Below are 10,103 nucleotides of genomic sequence, written 5' to 3' on the forward strand. Positions count from 1 at the left end.
GTTGCGTGAGACCCAGAGAAAGTGTACGAGAGAGGGTGACAGTCATGCTTTCCACATTTTCTGTCGCCTGCTCAGAAGAGGACGAGGCAGGGACTATCTGCTCCATTCCAGCTATACATTAAAGTAGCGTTATTAAGAAACTCTATCTTACCTCTGAAGTTGCTACAGGTTGTATTGAGTGTATGATGATTTCGTTGATAACTTGAATAGCAACTCAACCATTGATGCCATAGCTCCAGTAAAGTTGAAAAAGGCCACATCCAAACGGAAAGGCCCTTGGATGAGTGAGAAAACGAATCAATTAAAGAGAAATTGCAGAAGGCAAAGCGGAAGTGGAGAAAGTCAAAGTTGCAGGTCCATTATGATATTCTGAGAGAGCAACTTGGCATAACAAGGCAATTAGAAATGCCAGACGGGCTCATTTTCTAACTTGATCACAAATAATCAGAATAATTTGAGAGTGATCTTCTTGACCATTGATGACCTGATAAATCCTACCCCCGCAAAATGTGAACTTTCCTCCACATCAAAATGTGATGAGTTGTATTGGTTTTTAAATCAATCCATGAATGTGCACCCCAATAAATGTCAGACATGCTATTAGGTTATGTACCCAATAGGTCCCTCCAGGTCCTCTGGCACTGGCCTTTTAACTATCCCATAGCCTAGGACCAAGAGGCATGGAGAGGCAGCCTTTAGTTATTATGCCCCCAGGCTCTGGAATTGCCTGCCCGAGAAGCGGAGGGGACTGAATCTGTGGACACATTTTCTTAGCTATGCTTTTCCTTAGTGTGCTTTTTAGTTGTTCAGTTTGTAATAGTTAATTTTTTAATATTATGTTTGTTCTGTAGTAAATATTTCAGCTTTTCATTTCAGTTGTTTTTTTGTGTTTTTTTCCCCCTGTAAAGCACATTACGTTGCATTCCATGTCTGAAATATGCTGTATGAATATAGATTGATTTGATTTGAAGTAGGAGGACAGCTGGGGCAGTGTGTAGGTGCATAGGATAAAGCAATACTGTGAGGTAATGGTATAGATATAGATTACAGTCCAGATCAATCAGACCCAGAGTTCACAATAACATTGCTATAACTTAGTCATTCAGCAGACTCGCTTATCCAGAGTGACTTACAATTAGGGAATGTAATACTACCACATACCATGACCATCGCAAGTGGAACCTTGTCAGTGACGATAATAGTGTTAAGATAAAAAGACAATTTGATTCACAGCTCTAACACTAGGACAGAGTGGCCCTGTGGTGCAACGACAGCTCTAACACTAGGGCAGAGTGGCCCTGTGGTGCAACGACAGCTCTAACACTAGGACAGAGTGGCCCTGTGGTACAACGACAGCTCTAACACTAGGGCAGAGTGCCCCTGTGGTGCAACGACAGTTCTAACACTAGGACAGAGTGGCCCTGTGGTACAACGACAGCTCTAACACTAGGGCAGAGTGCCCCTGTGGTGCAACGACAGCTCTAACACTCAGGCAGAGTGCCCCTGTGGTGCAACGACAGCTCTAACACTCAGGCAGAGTGCCCCTGTGGTGCAACGACAGCTCTAACACTAGGACAGAGTGCCCCTGTGGTGCAACGACAGCTCTAACACTAGGGCAGAGTGCCCCTGTGGTGCAACGACAGCTCTAACACTAGGGCAGAGTGCCCCTGTGGTACAACGACAGCTCTAACACTCAGACAGAGTGGCCCTGTGGTGCAACGACAGCTCTAACACTCAGACAGAGTGGCCCTGTGGTGCAACGACAGCTCTAACTCTCAGGCAGAGTGCCCCTGTGGTGCAACGACAGCTCTAACTCTCAGGCAGAGTGCCCCTGTGGTGCAACGACAGCTCTAACACTCAGACAGAGTAGCCCTGTGGCGCAACGGCAGCTCTAACACTAGGGCAGAGTGCCCCTGTGGTGCACGAACAGCTCTAACACTCAGACAGAGTGGCCCTGTGGTGCAACGACAGCTCTAACACTAGGGCAGAGTGCCCCTGTGGTGCAACGACAGCTCTAACACTAGGGCAGAGTGCCCCTGTGTACAACGACAGCTCTAACACTCAGACAGAGTGGCCCTGTGGTGCAACGACAGCTCTAACACTCAGACAGAGTGGCCCTGTGGTGCAACGACAGCTCTAACACTCAGACAGAGGCCCTGTGGTGCAAGGAGCTCAACTCTCAGGCAGAGTGCCCCTGTGGTGCAACGACAGCTCTAACTCTCAGGCAGAGTGCCCCTGTGGTGCAACGACAGCTCTAACACTCAGACAGAGTGGCCCTGTGGTGCAACGACAGCTCTAACACTCATACAGAGTGGCCCTGTGGTGCAACGACAGCTCTAACACTAGGGCAGAGTGCCCCTGTGGTACAACGACAGAGTGGCCCTGTGGTGCAACGACAGCTCTAACACTCAGGCAGAGTGCCCCTGTGGTGCAACGACAGCTCTAACACTCAGGCAGAGTGGCCTGTGGTACAACGACAGCTCTAACACTCAGGCAGAGTGCCCCTGTGTACAACGACAGCTCTAACACTAGGACAGCGTGCCCCGTGGTGCAACGACAGCTCTAACATAGGGCAGAGTGCCCCTGTGGTGCAACGACAGCTCTAACACTAGGGCAGAGTGGCCCTGTGGTGCAACGACAGCTTAACACTAGGGCAGAGTGCCCTGTGGTGCAACGACAGCTCTAACACTCAGGCAGAGTGCCCCTGTGGTGCAACGACAGCTCTAACACTCAGGCAGAGTGGCCCTGTGGTGCAACGACAGCTCTAACACTAGGGCAGAGTGCCCCTGTGGTACAACAACAGCTCTAACACTAGGGCAGAGTGCCCCTGTGGTGCAACGACAGCTCTAACACTCAGGCAGAGTGGCCCTGTGGTGCAACGACAGCTCTAGCATAGGCAGAGTGCCCCTGTGGTGCAGACACAGTTCAACACTAGGCAGAGTGCCCCTGGGGTGCAACGACAGCTCAACACTAGGACAGAGTAGCCCTGTGGTGCAACGACAGTTCTAACACTAGGACAGAGTGCCCCTGTGGTGCAACGACAGTTCTAACACTCAGGCAGAGTGCCACTGTGGTGCACCGACAGTTCTAACACTCAGGCAGAGTGGCCCTGTGGTGCAACGACAGTTCTAACACTCAGGCAGAGTGCCCCTGTGGTGTGCAACGACAGTTCTAACACTCAGGCAGAGTGGCCCTGTGGTGCAACGACAGCTCAACACTCAGGCAGAGTGCCCCTGTGGTGCAACGACAGTTCTAACACTCAGACAGAGTGGCCTTGTGGTGCAACGACAGCTCTAACACTAGGGCAGAGTGCCCTGTGGTGCAACGACAGTTCTAACACTCAGACAGAGTGGCCCTGTGGTGGCAACGACAGCTCTAACACTAGGGCAGAGTGCCCCTGTGGTACAACGACAGAGTGGCCCTGTGGTGCAACGACAGCTCTAACACTCAGGCAGAGTGCCCTGTGGTGCAACGACAGCTCTAACACTCAGGCAGAGTGGCCCTGTGGTACAACGACAGCTCTAACACTCAGGCAGAGTGCCCCTGTGGTACAACGACAGCTCTAACACTAGGACAGCGTGCCCCTGTGGTGCAACGACAGCTCTAACACTAGGGCAGAGTGCCCCTGTGGGTGCAACGACAGCTCTAACACTAGGGCAGAGTGGCCCTGTGGTGCAACGACAGCTCTAACACTAGGGCAGAGTGCCCCTGTGGTGCAACGACAGCTCTAACACTCAGGCAGAGTGCCCCTGTGGTGCAACGACAGCTCTAACACTCAGGCAGAGTGGCCCTGTGGTGCAACGACAGCTCTAACACTAGGGCAGAGTGCCCCTGTGGTACAACAACAGCTCTAACACTAGGGCAGAGTGCCCCTGTGGGGCAACGACAGCTCTAAACTCAGGCAGAGTGGCTCTGTGGTGCAACGACAGCTTCAGCACTAGGGCAGAGTGCCCCTGTGGTGGAACGACAGTTCAACACTAGGGCAGAGTGCCCTGGGGTGCAACGACAGCTCTAACACTAGGACAGAGTAGCCCTGTGGTGCAACGACAGTTCTAACACTAGGACAGAGTGCCCCTGTGTGGCAACGACAGTTCTAACACTCAGCAGCAGAGTGCCACTGTGGTGCACCGACAGTTCTAACACTCAGGCAGGATGGCCCTGTGGTGCAACGACAGTTCTAACACTCAGGCAGAGTGCCCCTGTGGTGCAACGACAGTTCTAACACTCAGGCAGAGTGGCCCTGTGGTGCAACGACAGCTCTAACACTCAGGCAGAGTGCCCCTGTGGTGCAACGACAGTTCTAACACTCAGACAGAGTGGCCCTGTGGTGCAACGACAGCTCTAACACTAGGGCAGAGTGCCCCTGTGGTGCAACGACAGTTCTAACACTCAGACAGAGTGGCCCTGTGGTGCAACGACAGCTCTAACACTAGGGCAGAGTGCCCCTGTGGTACAACGACAGAGTGGCCCTGTGGTGCAACGACAGCTCTAACACTCAGGCAGAGTGCCCCTGTGGTGCAACGACAGCTCTAACACTCAGGCAGAGTGGCCCTGTGGTACAACGACAGCTCTAACACTCAGGCAGAGTGCCCCTGTGGTACACGACAGCTCTAACACTAGGACAGCGTTGCCCTGTGGTGCAACGACAAGCTCTAACACTAGGGCAGAGTGCCCCTGTGGTGCAACGACAGCTCTAACACTAGGGCAGAGTGGCCCTGTGGTGCAACGAAGCTCTAACACTAGGGCAGAGTGCCCCTGTGGTGCAACGACAGCTCTAACACTCAGGCAGAGTGCCCTGTGGTGCAACGACAGCTCTAACACTCAGGCAGAGTGGCCTGTGGTGCAACGACAGCTCTAACACTAGGGCAGAGTGCCCCTGTGGTACAACGACAGCTCTAACACTAGGGCAGAGTGCCCCTGTGGTGCAACGACAGCTCTAACACTCAGGCAGAGTGGCCCTGTGGTGCAACGACAGCTCTAGCACTAGGGCAGAGTGCCCCTGGGGTGCAACGACAGCTCTAACACTAGGACAGAGTAGCCCTGTGGTGCAACGACAGTTCTAACACTAGGACAGAGTGCCCCTGTGGTGCAACGACAGTTCTAACACTCAGGCAGAGTGCCACTGTGGTGCACCGACAGTTCTAACACTCAGGCAGAGTGGCCCTGTGGTGCAACGACAGTTCTAACACTCAGGCAGAGTGGCCCTGTGGTGCAACGACAGTTCTAACACTCAGGCAGAGTGCCCCTGTGGTGCAACGACAGTTCTAACACTCAGTCAGAGTGGCCCTGTGGTGCAACGACAGTTCTAACACTAGGGCAGAGTGCCCCTGTGGTGCAACGACAGCTCTAACTCCTAGGCAGAGTGCCCTGTTGTGCAACGACAGCTCTAACACTCAGACAGAGTGGCCCTGTGGTGCAACGACAGCTCTAACACTCAGACAGAGTGGCCCTGTGGCACAACGACAGCTCTAACACTAGGGCAGAGTGCCCCTGTGGTGCAACGACAGCTCTAACACTCAGACAGAGTGGCCCTGTGGTGCAACGACAGCTCTAACACTAGGGCAGACTGCCCCTGTGGTACAACGACAGAGTGGCCCTGTGGTGCAACGAAAGCTCTAACACTAGGGCAGAGTGCCCCTGTGGTGCAACGACAGCTCTAACACTCAGGCAGAGTGCCCCTGTGGTGCAACGACAGCTCTAACACTCAGGCAGAGTGCCCCTGTGGTGCAACGACAGCTCTAACTCTCAGGCAGAGTGCCCCTGTGGTGCAACGACAGCTCTAACTCTCAGGCAGAGTGCCCCTGTGGTGCAACGACAGCTCTAACACTCAGACAGAGTGGCCCTGTGGTGCAACGACAGCTCTAACACTCAGACAGAGTGGCCCTGTGGCGCAACGACAGCTCTAACACTAGGGCAGAGTGTCCCTGTGGTACAACGACAGAGTGGCCCTGTGGTGCAACGACAGCTCTAACACTCAGGCAGAGTGGCCCTGTGGTACAACGACAGCTCTAACACTCAGGCAGAGTGGCCCTGTGGTACAACGACAGCTCTAACACTCAGGCAGAGTGGCCCTGTGGTACAACGACAGCTCTAACACTCAGACAGAGTGGCCCTGTGGTGCAACGACAGCTCTAACACTAGGGCAGAGTGCCCCTGTGGTGCAACGACAGCTCTAACACTCAGGCAGAGTGGCCCTGTGGTACACGACAGCTCTAACACTCAGGCAGAGTGCCCCTGTGGTACATCACAGCTCTAACACTAGGACAGAGTGCCCCTGTGGTGCAACGACAGCTCTAACACTAGGGCAGAGTGCCCCTGTGGTGCAACAACAGCTCTAACACTAGGGCAGAGTGGCCCTGTGGTGCAACGACAGCTCTAACACTAGGGCAGAGTGCCCTCGTGGTGCAACGACAGCTCTAACACTCAGGCAGAGTGGCCCTGTGGTGTAACACACGCTCTAACACTCAGGCAGAGTGCCCCTGTGGTGCAACGACAGCTCTAACACTAGGGCAGAGTGCCCCTGTGGTACAACGACAGCTCTAACACTAGGACAGAGTGCCCCTGTGGTGCAACGACAGCTCTAACACTCGGGCAGAGTGGCCCTGTGGTTCAACGACAGCTCTAGCACTAGGGCAGAGTGCCCTGTGGTGCAAGACAGTTCTAACAATAGGGCAGTGTGCCCTGGGGTGCAAACGACAGCTCTAACACTAGGGCAGAGTGCCCCTGTGGTGCAACGACAGTTCTAACACTAGGACAGAGTGCCCCTGTGGTGCAACGACAGCTCTAACACTCAGGCAGAGTGGCCCTGTGGTGTAACGACAGCTCTAACACTAGGACAGAGTGCCCCTGTGGTGGAACGACAGTTCTAACACTAGGACAGAGTGCCCCTGTGGTGCAACGACAGTTCTAACACTCAGGCAGAGTGCCCCTGTGGTACAACGACAGCTCTAACACTAGGGCAGACTGCCCCTGTGGTGCAACGACAGTTCTAACACTAGGACAGAGTGCCCCTGTGGTGCAACGACAGTTCTAACTCTCAGGCAGAGTGCCCCTGTGGTGCAACGACAGTTCTAACACTCAGGCAGAGTGCCCCTGTGGTGCAACAACAGTTCTAACACTCAGTCAGAGTGGCCCTGTGGTACAACGACAGCTCTAACACTCAGGCAGAGTGCCCCTGTGGTGCAACGACAGCTCTAACACTCAGGCAGAGTGGCCCTGTGGTGCAATGACAGTTCTAACACTCAGGCAGAGTGGCCCTGTGGTGCAACGACAGCTCTAACACTAGGGCAGAGTGGCCCTGTGGTGCAACGACAGCTCTAACACTAGGGCAGAGTGGCCCTGTGGTGCAACGACAGTTCTAACACTCAGGCAGAGTGCCCCTGTGGTGCAACGACAGCTCTAAACACTCAGGCAGAGTGGCCCTGTGGTGCAACGACAGCTCTAACACTAGGGCAGAGTGGCCCTGTGGTGCAACAACAGCTCTAACACTCAGGCAGAGTGGCCCTGTGGTGCAACAACAGCTCTAACACTCAGGCAGAGTGGCCCTATGGTGCAACGACAGTTCTAACACTAGGGCAGAGTGCCCCTGTGGTGCAACGACAGTTCTAACACTCAGGCAGAGTGGCCCTGTGGTGCAACGACAGCTCTAACACTCAGGCAGAGTGCCCCTGTGGTGCAACGACAGTTCTAACACTCAGACAGCGTGCCCCTGTGGTGCAACGACAGTTCTAACACTAGGACAGCGTGCCCCTGTGGTGCAACGACAGTTCTAACACTCAGGCAGAGTGCCCCTGTGTGTCAACGACAGTTCTAACACTCAGGCAGAGTGGCCCTGTGGTGCAACGACAGTTCTAACACTAGGGCAGAGTGCCCCTGTGGTACAACGACAGCTCTAACACTCAGGCAGAGTGCCACTGTGGTGCAACGACAGCTCTAACACTCAGGCAGAGTGGCCCTGTGGTGCAACGACAGCTCTAACACTCAGACAGAGTGGCCCTGTGGTGCAACGACAGCTCTAACACTCAGACAGAGTGGCCCTGTGGTGCAACGACAGCTCTAACACTCAGGCAGAGTGCCCCTGTGGTGCAACGACAGCTCTAACACTAGGTCAGTGTCCCTGTGGTACAACGACAGAGTGGCCCTGTGGTGCAACGACAGCTCTAACACTCAGGCAGAGTGGCCCTGTGGTACAACGACAGCTCTAACACTCAGGCAGAGTGGCCCTGTGGTACAACGACAGCTCTAACACTCAGACAGAGTGGCCCTGTGGTGCAACGACAGCTCTAACACTAGGGCAGAGTGCCCCTGTGGTGCAACGACAGCTCTAACTCTCAGGCAGAGTGCCCCTGTGGTGCAACGACAGCTCTAACACTCAGACAGAGTGGCCCTGTGGTGCAACGACAGCTCTAACACTAGGGCAGTGTCCCTGTGGTACAACGACAGAGTGGCCCTGTGGTGCAACGACAGCTCTAACACTCAGGCAGGTGGCCCTGTGGTACACAACGACAGCTCTAACATCAGGCAGAGTGGCCCTGTGGTACAACGACAGCTCTAACACTCAGACAGAGTGGCCTGTGGTGCAACGACAGCTCTAACACTAGGGCAGAGTGCCCTGTGGGGCAACGACAGCTCTAACACTCAGGCAGAGTGGCCCGTGGTGTAACGACAGTCTAACACTCAGGCAGAGTGCCCCTGTGGTGCAACGACAGCTCTAACACTAGGGCAGAGTGCCCCTGTGGTACAACGACAGCTCTAACACTGGCAGAGTGCCCCTGTGGTGCAACGACAGCTCTAACACTCAGGCAGAGTGGCCTGTGGTGTAAAGACAGCTCTAACACTCAGGCAGAGTGCCCCTGTGGTGCAACGACAGCTCTAACACTAGGGCAGAGTGCCCTGTGGTACAACGACAGCTCTAACACTAGGGCAGAGTGCCCCTGGTGCAACGACAGCTTAACACTAGGCAGAGTGGCCCTGGGTTCAACGACAGCTCTAGCACTAGGGCAGAGTGCCCCTGTGGTGCAACGACAGTTCTAACACTAGGCAGTGTGCCCGGGGGTGCAACGACAGCTTAACATTTGGGCAGAGTGCCCCTGTGGTGCAACGACAGTTCTAACACTAGGACAGAGTGCCCTGTGGTGCAACGACAGTCTAACAGTAGGGCAGAGTGCCCTGGGGTGCAACGACAGCCTAACACTCAGGCAGAGTGCCCCTGTGGTGCAACGACAGCTCTAACACTAGGACAGAGTGCCCCTGTGGTGCAACGACAGCTTCAACACTCAGGCAGAGTGGCCCGTGGTGTAACGACAGCTCTAACACTAGGACAGAGTGCCCCTGTGGTGGAACGACAGTTCTAACACTAGGGCAGAGTGCCCCTGTGGTGCAACGACAGTTCTAACACTCAGGCAGAGTGCCCCTGTGGTACAACGACAGCTCTAACACTAGGGCAGACTGCCCCTGTGGTGCAACGACAGTTCTAACACTAGGACAGAGTGCCCCTGTGGTGCAACGACAGTCTAACTTCAGGCAGAGTGCCCCTGTGGTGCAACAACAGTTCTACCACTCAGGCAGAGTGGCCCTGTGGTGCAACGACAGTTCTAACACTAGGGCAGAGTGCCCCTGTGGTGCAACGACAGCTCTAACACTCAGGCAGAGTTCCCCTGTGGTGCAACAACAGTTCTAACACTCAGTCAGAGTGGCCCTGTGGTACAACGACAGCTCTAACACTCAGGCAGAGTGGCCCTGTGGTGCAACGACAGTTCTAACACTCAGGCAGAGTGGCCCTGTGGTGCAACGACAGCTTAACACTAGGGCAGAGTGCCCTGTGGTACAACGACAGCTCTAACACTCAGGCAGAGTGGCCCTGTGGTGCAATGACAGTTCTAACACTCAGGCAGAGTGGCCCTGTGGTGCAACGACAGCTCTAACACTCAGGCAGAGTGGCCCTGTGGTGCAACGACAGCTCTAACACTAGGGCAGAGTGCCCCTGTGGTGCAACGACAGCTCTAACACTCAGGCAGAGTGCCCCTGTGGTGCAACGACAGCTCTAACACTCAGGCAGAGTGCCCCTGTGGTGCAACGACAGTTCTAACACTCAGGCAGAGTGG

This window comes from Salvelinus namaycush, chromosome 24, assembly GCF_016432855.1.
Source record: "Salvelinus namaycush isolate Seneca chromosome 24, SaNama_1.0, whole genome shotgun sequence".
NCBI classification, from domain to species: domain Eukaryota; kingdom Metazoa; phylum Chordata; class Actinopteri; order Salmoniformes; family Salmonidae; genus Salvelinus; species Salvelinus namaycush.